The sequence below is a fragment of the Heterocephalus glaber genome, unplaced genomic scaffold (assembly GCF_053883595.1).
Source record: "Heterocephalus glaber isolate CG9 unplaced genomic scaffold, H.glaber_assembly_v1.0 deba00001452, whole genome shotgun sequence".
Taxonomy (NCBI): domain Eukaryota; kingdom Metazoa; phylum Chordata; class Mammalia; order Rodentia; family Bathyergidae; genus Heterocephalus; species Heterocephalus glaber.
Genome location: NW_028258302.1, coordinates 14,781,210 through 14,792,766, shown reverse-complemented (window position 1 = coordinate 14,792,766; position 11,557 = coordinate 14,781,210). Strand labels below are relative to the sequence as shown.

General features: G+C 50.9%; 1 long non-coding RNA gene across 2 annotated transcripts; it reads left to right on the top strand.

Annotated features, from left to right (window-relative positions):
- The first annotated feature begins 214 nt into the window (after positions 1–214).
- Positions 215–7,915, top strand: LOC110350427 (uncharacterized). Of its 2 annotated transcripts, none has more exons than XR_002397002.2 (3): positions 215–2,429; positions 2,726–3,361; positions 6,840–7,915. It is a non-coding gene; the product is annotated as an uncharacterized LOC110350427 (long non-coding RNA). The 2 variants fall into 2 exon arrangements; XR_002397001.2 differs by having other exon boundaries at positions 4,673–7,915.
- Positions 7,916–11,557: the final 3,642 nt, after the last annotated feature.

The window sequence follows — 11,557 nt, the reverse complement described above, 5'->3', positions numbered from 1 at the left end:
GCAGAGCAGGGTCAAGGAGGAAGAGTATCTACCGAGCCCCTCCTGCTTCGAGCCCAGAGCAGGGCACTTAATGCATCACCTCAGGCCATCCGGCTCGGATCCCTGCACAGCCTGAGGTGCAGTTCGCTCCGGCCACCCCGAGTTAGGGCCGAGACCCTGGCCCACAGCCGCTGCTCCCAGCTCCTTGGATCTGAGTTTGGGGTGAAGGGGAGGCCGAGCATGTCGAGGGGGTTGGGGTGCGGCTGTGCTTGTGGGACTTCCCTCGCTGAGGTCAGAGTCCCTGAAATGGCCCCGCTCGGGTAAGCGCGGAGAGGCTGGGTCACACCCTCTGCCCGTGCGCAGCGGAAGCGGTCCAGCAGCACCGCGAGTCCTCCGCGCTGCTCCATTTCCCTGCCGAACCGCGTGAGCATCGCGGAACGCTGGACGCCCACTCTTCGCCTCGATGGCTCCTCGAACGCGCCAGCGGGCAACACCGACGCGCTGGCGCTGGCGCTCTGCTGTCCCGTCGGGTGGCAGTAGGCGCGGACGCCTCGTCTCCTCCTACGCTCGCGCAGCATCCACAGCTACCGCAGCCACCGTGGGTGGGGTCGCCGCCGCCTGGTGCCCGCCAATCAGGAAGCGGGAGCTGGCTCCAGACACGCCCTCTCTGACTTCACTCAAACAGGTCCCGGAAGCCCCGCCCAGTGGCCTTGCCTGGGAAAAGCGATGGGGACTGGTGGGTGTGGGCTCTCCAAGGGTGAGAATAACTCCCACGTGAGTCGCGCATGTCATAACTGCCCTAAGAAAGACAGGAAGGGCAGAGAGGTGTCTAACTTTAAAGTGTATTTATTCATTCAGTCACTCCTTCAAACATCCATCTGTCCATCTATCCATCCGTAAATGAGCTAAAGTTTTGTGGAGCCAGATGCTATGTTGGGTGCTGGCGATAAATAACAATCCTGTGCTTGTCCTCAGGGAGCTCACAGTCTAGCAAGGAGGCCTGAGAGTAACAAATGCTCACACCAAGCAGGCTTTTCTTGCAATCAGGATCAGCCCTAGGAACTGTAAGGTGCAGGTTGCTGCAGTAACAAGGCGTCTAATTTAGGTTGGGACTCAGGTCCCTCAGGAGTTAGTTACACTGAGCTGACTCCAGAAGCAACAAGTGTTCCTGGCAGAGGAAGGAGCTTATGCAAAGGCACTGAAGTTAACGGGCACTTGGGGGGTTCTGGGAAGGAAAAAGAGGTCAGCACAATAAAGAAAAGGAAGCAGGGGATGAGATAAGGCTCTCGAGGTTTGAGAGAGATTATCTAAAACATTGAAGGCCATGCTAAGGAAGTAGGATTTTATTTCAAGTGTGATGGGCAGCCCGTGGGTACTTGTGTTTTAAGATCTTCTTAGCTCTGTGTGGAGAATATCAGTAGTGGACCCAGGGGAGCAAGAGCAGACACTGGGAGACCTATTAGGGTGACCTTGTGGGTGCCCTCGGGCCTGAGGGTAGCAGCTAGATGAGAGGGGGAACACATGGGTGGAGAGATGTGAACAGGTTCAGGAAATAATTAGAAGACACAATCTCCAGGCTGATTGGTTGATAGATTGAATGAGGGGGGTGGGGGATGACGCAGAGGGGAGTTAATATTAAATCACTCATTCATTGGACAATTATTTATAGAGTCCCCTCTGGTTGCCAGGCACTGTTTGAGGGAGGCAGACTCTCTGGGATCAAATCCTGGCTCTGTCACTGGCTGTTTGCCTCAGGGAAGTTATTTAACCTCTCTTTGTCTGTAAAACAGGGACCCTAAGAATTCACGAGAGGATTATTGCAAGGGTTAAATGAGTTGGTATATGTGAAACCTTGGATCTGAGTGTTTAGAGCCAGGTTCTGAGGCTGAGGACTTGGGTTTGAGTAACTTGGGGCTGAGTGCTTAGGCCTGCTTTGTAGAGCAACCAACGCTTCCATTTCTTTACTTCCCTTATACAGAAAGTTTGTTTGTTTGAGATAGGGTCCTTCTATATAGTCCAGGCTGGCTTCAAACTCACAGTGATCCTCTTGCCTCAGCCTCCTGAGTGCTGGGATTACAGGCGAGGGCCACCACACCCAGATCCCTTGTCTAGAAAGTTGAAGCAGGTTGATATGCTGGAGCAGTGGTTCCCACTCCTGTCTGAACATTAGGATCACTTGGGTTTTTGCTTTTGTTTTTTTAATTCCAAAAGTCCAGGCTGCACCCAAGATCAATTACATCTCAATTTCTATGGATAAGACACAGCACAGATGGCAGTATTTTTTTAAACCCTCAGGTGATTCCAGAAGCCAGGCACGTGGTGCATCCCTGTAATCCCAGCACTCATGAGGCTGAGACACGAGGATCATCTGAGCCCAGCTTGGACTACATAGTTCGTGGTCAACCTGAACTAAATTGAGACCCTGTCTTTAAAAAAAAAAGTGATTCCAGGTACAGCAGGTTTGGGAATCATCATGGTAGCAAGAAATAAGGAGGCTACTTTATAACAGGAGGTCAGGGAGGGCTTCACTGGGGAGGTGATATTTGAATGGAGACCGAAGAGTGGAAAAGGAGCTGTCATTAGATATTCAGGGGGAAAAGCAAACATGTGACTTGGGCCCCTGCATGCTTGGAGGAGCCTCTGCCTGAAGTGGGAAAGGCTGAGGGAGAAAGGGACTGCGGTTGGTAGGTTCCAAGAGATGGGTGAGTTACCGTGGTTGAATGAAGACTTTGTGTCCCTTCTACAGGTCGCACCTGAGACTCTTGGTAGCTGTTGGCACTGGGAGTTGACCCCCCCCCCGACTCATCAAGAATTCATGCTCACCCACTGGGGCACCGGTCTGCCAAGAACGCCACCTGTGGCATCATCCCTACTGCCACCTACCCCATCCTGCCATGACTTGTAACTAAGCAGCCCCTGGCAGATCCTCTTGCCAACCTCTAACACTTCCTGTTTCTCACACCTGCTCAATGACAGAGGCGGACCAGGCTGTCTGCTGGCCAGACAGTGGCGAAGCACAGGCCCAGATAGGGACACAGCTGGTCAGTCATGCAGCGATGCTAAGGGGAAACAGGCCCCACACCAAGCCCCTGCTTCTCTGCTAACTAGGCCTGATTTGGGGAGGTCTCTCTCTGCCTAACTTCTTGGTTCTAACCTGCTGGGGAGATCTGGTTCTCCATTGGATGGGGTGTGGGAGGGTGGAGGCTAACACCACCCTGCACTAGCGTGTGTGTGTGAATAGAACAAAAGCAGTAAAATGACCTCAGTTGGGTTTTGTGGTTTTTTGCATGGCTGGACTGGCATTTCCCTTGATGTTGGCTACAGAGGAAGAATCGGTCCAGTTAATCCTAGGAAAATGACTTGAGACCAGCTCTCCAGGAAGGTAAAGATACAGGCAAAGGCCCCTGGGCACCTGCCAGGCTCTGACTGGGTCCTAGATCCTCCACTGGGAGCTGGGAACTAGGGGTTGGGGTATTTGAGGGCAAGTACTTGGGGCTGGGTTCTAAGGCTGGGTACTGGTACTTGGGTACTTGGGGGTAGGTGCTTGGGCCTCCTTTTCAGAGCAACCAAGGCTCCATTTCTTTACTGGTCTGTATTGAGGAGCCTGAACCCTTCCATGACTCTCTTCTTTGTGGTGTCACAGCATGTGGCTTCTCACAATGGCCCTGCCTGTCTCAGCTGTCTGTTCTTTTGAAATGCCAGGGTGAAAGTAAAGAGAACATTCCACTGAACCTCTTCATGGGGCATCTCTGGGATCCCATTTCTTTGTCCTTAATCTTCTAAACCCTCCCCTAGCCATCTGCTTAAAGGAAGTGGCTCCTCAGTTCTTCACAGGAAGCCACAGGCCTCCTCTGCTTCAGCAACCTCCAGCTGCTGCTGGCCCAGGCCCCTGCTGGCCCAGGCCCTTTTCCAGGCTGGATTTAGGGATGCCCTGTTCCTAGCATTACCCTCTGTGCCCAGCCCAGAAGTGTGTGTGCATGTGTAGGGCTCCTCTCATTTCCTTTAAATTCCTGTGGCTCCACCTGGAAGCACAGGCTGTGGGCCTGGAAGTGATACCTAATTTGCAGAGGGTCCTGCAGGCCGGGCTCAGGCAGAGATCCCGGAATTGTAGGACTGCGCATCTGGAAGGGGGAGGAGGGGGCAGCCCTGCAGGGATCTTTGGGATGGATCGCTCAGGTGAGCTCCAGGAGCTCTTGCCAAAGAGCAGGGGAGGCATCTATTCATTTCAGACCCTGGAGGATCCTGCCCCAGGGAGGACTGTTGGTAATTGTCGAGCTGCTCAAGGATAATGAGCCCCAAAGAAGTGTCCAGTCTAAGGCTACACTGCCACCTGGTGGTCACACTGGCACATAGTACTACGAAATTGTGCCTCCTCCCACACACACTTTGAGGGGAAAAGGGGTAGATGTTCAAGTGTAGGGGGGTCTGGAAGGCCCTAAAAGATAACAAAACTCCTTGATAAAGGGATTATTGTTATTAAAGACCAATGTATCTCTAAGCAGGGCGCAATGGTATGCTCAGATGAGGAGGCTCAGACAGGATTATTTGAGCCCCGGAGTTTGAGGCCAGCTGGAGCAGCATATCGAGATTCCATCTTGGGGGGTGGGGTGGGGGACACCTCTAAATCAAGCACTTGGGAAAAACTTCCTGGTCCTAGATGAGAGACAAACTCCTTCGGTCTCCCATTTCACAGACTAAGAAACTGAGGTCTAGAGAGGATCGATGAAGACAAAGGACCTCAACATTGTCTTCCAGCAAGGCAGTCAGAGATGAGGTCTGTTTTATCTTATTTGGCCCTGGAGATGGACTCTACCACTGAGCTGCACTGCCAACCCCTGGGATCTGTTTTGGAGTCATTTTAAGGTTTGGTCCTAGCATGAGGACCCCCTGCTAGTTTCTAGTCACTGATTTGTGACCAAACATGGCATCTTCCAGCACCACCACCCACTTTAGTCACAGAAGTTGGCACTACAAGGTGTCTCTGGGATGCTTCTAAAAATAAAATCCACCCAGAGGGCCAGGATCCGAGAGGGCTGAGGGGATGCAGATGCATTCAGTTCATCTCCAGCAGATGTTTAGAGCAGGAAGCTAGAGGCGACAGTATTCTGACCCTCTGGGTTTAAAGCAGGGAGCTGGCACTCTGGGACAGCAAGTAACTTGATTGAAGCCACCCAGCCCTGCAGCTAGGCCAGGACTCAGTTGTGTCTCTCCAAAGGCCAATTCCAGGGAGGAGTCTAAAATTGTGAGGCATCTTTTGACTTGCTGTATTGGTTACTTCTAGCCTGTGAAGCATTGGTGTGGTTGTACACACCTGTAATCCCAGATACTCAGGAGGCTGAGGCAGGAGGATGGTCAGTTCAAGGCCAGCCTGGGCAATTTAGCAAGACCTTGTCTCAAAATAAAATAAAAAAGGTCGGGATGTGACCACTGGTAAAGTGCTAGCCTGGCATGTGTAAGTCCTTGGCTCCAGTCCCCAGGACTGCAAAAATAAAATAAAATTCTGGTGTCCATTTGCCATGTTGTTTTGTGCTTTGGGGTGACTGTGGTCCGTGAAGGCTGACGAGGGTGGGGTAGGCAAAGGGGATGGGTTGAGAGGCAGTGACCAGGAGAAGAGGGGTCTTGGATGCACTGTGGGCTCCAAGTAGGTAGGAACTAGTCTCTTCCACTGTGGTGTCAGCATCTGGCACGCTGCCTGGCATGGGACTGAGTGCCCAGTAAATGCCTGTGGAATGAAGGCAAAGAGTTACACTGCACAGGCCCAGAGGGGAGGGATCTGGGGTGGGGTGGAGACTCCCCTGAAAGGACAGGTCATTTTCAGTGTCCTTCAGCTCAAGGACTGCTAAGGCCTGAGGTCTAGAGTCCCAGGGGCAGAGCTGTCCATCTTTCTCCAGCCTTGATGGTGCCTGAAGGAGGTTGTGTGTGTGTGTGTGTGTTTGTGTGTGTGATTTTTTTTTTTTTGAGACGAGATATTATATTCCAAGCTGGCCTCAAATTTTTTATGTCACTCAGACTGGCCTAGAACACATAATACTCCTGCTTCAGCCTCCTGAGTGCTGGGATTACAGGAGTGCACCTCATCTCTGTTTTATGCAAGTCCTTAATCATGACAGGAGCTGACATTTACCAAGCACTTCCTGTGGGCCAGGGTCTATGTTAAACCCTTTCCATACAGTGCCTCCACTGACATCTATGCACCTCTGCCACAGACAGTGCTGCTCTGGGGCCTGGGGTGGGGACACCAGCTGAGGCAAGCCATTGCCATCTACAGAGGCAGCATTAGAAACGGGGACAGGAGAAATGGGATGAAGAAGCATTTCTGGATAAGAGGGACTGGGTAGGGGAGGCCTGAGGGCACCTGGCTTAGAGCTCCTCCTCCCTGTTTTCTCTCCACTGAGGGGCTCCAGGCCTCTCGAAGTTACAGCTCATTGGGGACCAGCTTCTGGGGTTCCCAGACAGCCACCTCCCAGACACACAGGTCTCTGTGGCAGGCCAGGCTAACACTGGGCCTGGTGTGCCCACTCAAACTAGAACCACAGCATGATTCTCTCTTTTTGTTTTGGGTTGGTTTTGTTTGTTTGTTTGTTTTGAGACAGGTTCTTGCTATGTAGTTCAGGCTGGTCTAGAACTCACTATGTAGCCCAGACTGGCTTCGAACTCACAGTGATCCTCCTGCCTCAGCTTCCAGTAAAGCTGGGATTACAGGTGTGCACCACCACGCCTGGCTCCTTTATTGGTGTTTGACTTCCTTGGCCTCTCTGTCCTTCCCCTGTCTTGGTCGGGGCACCAGGATTTCCCTGGATAAGTCTCCCAAACTTTAAATCACCCCAACAGAACTTGTGTTGCTCTTCTTTTCCATTCAGGAGGCCTATAGGCACCACCTGCAAGCTGTTCATCTATCCTCTGAGTTGGAGGAGGAAAGGAAGACCTTGCCAAGCCCTCCAAACCTGCTTATATTCTCTGTCTGGGGGAGTCTGTGCTTTGTCACAGAATGGACTCCTGGCTTCTCCATCCTGCCTAACCAAAGAGTAGCTGGGGGCTTCTCTTAGTGAGAACACCCCTCATTCTGCTTCCCTCACCCCCAAGAACCCTAGGAAATGAAGCCTGGGCATTCCGTCCCTGACTGGTGACAGGAGGATCTGGCGCAGAGACGTCTCAAGGGAGGGGATGTCTGAGCTGTGCTCAGAGGACAATAGGGAGTTTTTCAGGAAGGTGAGCTTCAGAAGGGCATTCCAGCCTGGGAGCCACCCTGCTGTGGCCCAGAAACAAAATCAGCTGGCTCTGTCCCTGGAGCTGTGGTTGACCTGACAGGAAAATGAGGGTGGGAGCCTGAGGATAAGGCAGGCCAGAGCCAGGCCTTGTTGGGCTTCTCATTGCAAGGGTGATTCACAGGACAAAGTGTCTTCTGTTTTCTCATCTAGGTCATTGGGGAGAGTGACAGAGAAGGTTCTGGACTCCAGCTGGAAGAGGGAGGGCAGGAGGAATGAAAGGGTTTTGAGAACCACAGGCTACTCCTCCTCCCTGTTTTTCAAGGTGCTCATAGACAGGATGCTGCTGCCACCCAAAGTGAGCTCAGACAGGTCACTGAACCCCAAGCCCTAGGCCTGGGAATCCAAATGTCTGGAAACCATTGGTCTAGTCCAATCCCCTTACTTGCACATGGAGAAGCAGAGGCCCTGAGAGGGGAATCCAATTTCCTCTGTGTTACCATCCCAAACCAGAGATGACTGTCAGAAGTGAAAATTATCATCATCATCATCATCATCATCATCATCATCATCATCATCATCATCATCCTTTTCTTCATGTCTGGAATAAAAATACTATGTTATTAATAATGCTAACAACAAGGCCAGGGATTTAGCTCAGTGGTTTCGCCGCCTGCTACGCAAGCACAAGGACCCAAGTTCGATCCCCAGTACCAAAAAAAATAAATAATGCTAACAACAGCCATTGCTGTGGAGACCATCCTGTGGGGTGCTGGGGGGTTTACAAGGAGGGCATCAAGTCATCCTGTCAGGGTCCTGTGGCACATAAGGACATGACTGACAGCACAGGGGTGTCCCTAGCCTTGCCCACTGCAGGGGTGTGGTGCTTCTGTATCTTCCCCTTTGGCACCTCTGAGAAGGGCTCCTCCTTTTGGGCTGCCTCTTTGGGTTTTTGCCTTCCAGAATCGAGAGATGATGGAGGGTTCAGAAAGGAAGAGGGGAAGTCTGTGTGCTCTTTTTTCTTTCTTTTTTTTAAGTATGTTTTTTGTTGTTGTTTTGTTTTGGTACGGGGGATCGAACTCGGGACCTTGCACTTTTGAGGCAGGTGGTGGAATCACTGAGCTAAATCCCCAGCCTGTGTCCTCTTGATGTCTACAGCAGTGATGTCCTGCCCCACTGGGTTGTCAAAAGAATTCAGTGGTGCAGCCAGGCAGGGTGGTGCACCCCTGTAATGCCAGCACTCTGGAGGCTGAAGCAGGAGAATTGCCGAGTTTGAGGCTACATAGCGAGACCCTGTCTCAAAAAGACAACCAAACAAAAATTCAGTGATACAGGTACCTGAGTGCTTAGACATGTGTTAGTCATTCCTGTGGTTGTCCTTGTCCTTAGCCTTAGCACTGGCTAAGTGACCTTGGGTAGGGGTACTTCGTTTCTCTGGATCTCAGTTTAGTTAACTGTACAAATGGGATATTAATAGAGCCTATTTTAGAGGGTGATTGTGAGTTTAGAAACTGTTTAGCACTGTATCCTTAGTACTTAGAACCATGCCTCATACATTGAATTTGCTTTACGAAGTGTCACCCTGTCATCCCAGCACTCAGAAGGCGAGTTCAAGGCCAGCCTGGGCTACATAATGAGACCTGTCTCAGAAAAGCAAAAAAAAAATTTTTTTTAAATAAACTTTTCTTGTGTGTGCTGGGGATTGATCCTGGGAACTGGAGCATGCAAGGTATACGTTCTACCTTGGCTCTGTACTCTCAATCAAAATAAACATATTATTACAATGCAGTGAATGTTGGCAGGCACCAAACACTGGCCATACCTCAACTCCATTTTTCAGAAAGAACGTACAGAGAGATATAAAGGAGCTTGCCCAAGGTCACACAGCAAATTGTGTAGCTTAGATACATATTCAAGACCATCAGAGTTCAAAACCTGTGCTTTTTGCATGATACCACAAAATAGTAAAGTGCATATGCTTCTGGCTCATCTCTAATGTGATCTTTGTCAGTTCCATGCTATTTCTTTTTTTTCTCTTTTAATTTTAAATTTTGAGGCAAAGTCTTGGTAAGTTGCCCAGGCTGGCCTTGAACTTGTGGTCCTCCTGCCTCAGCTTCCTGAGTAGCTGAGATTATATCATGTGCCACTGCACCTGACTCCATGCTGTTTCTTGGACTTAAAAGACAAAAAACCTTCCATGTATTATTTATTCAGTACTTTATGGCACAAGGTCACTTATGTCCATAACAACTCCATCAAGGGGGTACCATTTTTATCAACCATATGTTATAAACAAGGAAATTGAGACTCAGAAAGGTTAAGTAATATTCCCAAGGCTGCACAGCCAGGAAGAGGCAGTCAGGATTTAAACCCACAGTTGACTGATGCCCAGACTCACACTTTCAACAACCACTCCAGATGGCTTCACCTACCCTTAAAGATGAACTCACAGTCACATTGGATCCTGCAATCAGAAATCATCCAGACCTTTGGGAAGGTGAGGTGGATTCATCGCCATTTCACAGAGGAAGTAACCAAGGGAAAGTGACAGGGTTAAGGCCAGAGAGAGCAGGCGTGGCCCCTAGTAAGCTAGGTCTTGGGGTTTGCATCCCACCTCCCTAAACGCCCCGCCTGCCTGTCCCCTCTGAGCACTCCAGGGGCCAAGGCAGCCCAGCTGTCAGGCGCAAGGCTCTCAGGCAGGCAGCCTGGCAGAGGGTGGCAGCTTGACACCCACACTCACAGCTCCTGGGCTACCTTGGAGGAGAGAAGAGAAGCCATCCCCCCCCCCCCCCCGCCTGGAGCCTGCTGATAGATGGGCGCAGCAGCGAGGAAGCGGCTCTTTGGCTGCAGGCTGGCTTTGTATAATCACATTTGGATCCCCTCCACCCAGCCCCAGGCATCCAATCCTTGTCAGAGTTTCCATTTCCTGCACTCTGCAGAGTTTTCTGCTCTCCTGTCTTCCAGCTCTGCTCGGCGGCAGCAGCATCTGCGCACTGCCTGCTGGCAGACAGCTCGAATTCAAGCTGGGGACTTTTGGAACAGCAAAGAGTATTCAAGCATGTTAGGCCACAGGGGGAGCCATGGCCAGACTGGGCTGAGTGAAGCCAACCCCCAGCTTCCCTTGGGGCGCAATCCAACCCAGTCAATGCTAATACCTCCCATTTATTGAGCACTTGCTGCATGCCAAGACCTGTGTACAGTGCCCTGTGTACACGGCAAGCTCCTTCCAATGCCACAGTGGTCTGTGACATACCATGTGCTGTTTATAATCCCCAGAAAGCTTTGGAAATGCTTCATTCCATTCCATTGTTCTCTCAGGCTGGCTGCTTCTGTGTGATAGGCACATGGTAAGAACAGGGAAGCCCATATTTGTGTGGCCATCTTAATACTTTTTTTCTTTTTTCACTTTAAAATGGGTTCCCTGGCCTTAGGTAATAGGTAGAGCACGTGGAGCATTCTTTAAAGCCTCTGGTGGCATTGCTTGTGGAGGCACAGTGGGTAAGCAGTGAAGCCTATATTGGGAGAATCATTATTCTAGTGAGGATGAATCATTGGCTTCTCCAAAGTGGAAGGGTCCGATCCGCATAACTGACCTTCCCCCAGGTGCCTGGCTGTTCTCTCTGAGCAATGTGGCCACACTGCTGCCTGCTGCTGGCAGGCTGGCTATTTGTTGGCAGCTGCTACATCAGCCTTGATGAGAGAGAGTTTAGGTTGTTGGGTCGGTTCTTGCCTCCATTGTCACCACCATGGATGCCCTTTGATAGGTTTATTACAGAGCAGTAGGGGGTGAAGTTTAGAGGCCAGCTGACATGCACAGGCTGGGTCAGCTCGACCGTCTGGCTCTAGAGCCTCCTCTGCAATGATCCCGGGTCAGCATTAGTGTGAGACACAGAGATCCACATGTCTTGTGCCCACTCCTGTAGGTCCATCCATATGCCCCTTCCCCTTCCAGTCTTGTTATTTCCATGCCCTTGACCCACTGCCACCTATTAGGAATTGGTGTATGTCAGTGTCTCTCTCTCTCTCTCTCTCTCTCCCTCTCTCTCTCTCCAAAGAGGATCTCAGAGTATACTGCTCATGTTTCTGCCCTGGGACAATTCCCCACTGTCCTTCAGGACTGCCCCCAACTCACACTTCCACCTGGTGCCAAAATACCATATTGATATTTCTCTGAATTGGGTTCAGTTCTTTGTCTCCTTTATCAAAAGACAGGTGTCAGACCAGGCATGGTGGCGCATGTCTGTAATCCCAGCACTTGGGAAGCTGAGGCAGGAGATGAAGAGTTTGAGGCCAGGCTGGGCTACAGACTAATACTCTATCTCAGAAAACAAAAATAAATAAACAACAACAAAACAAACAGGAAGAGGTGTCAG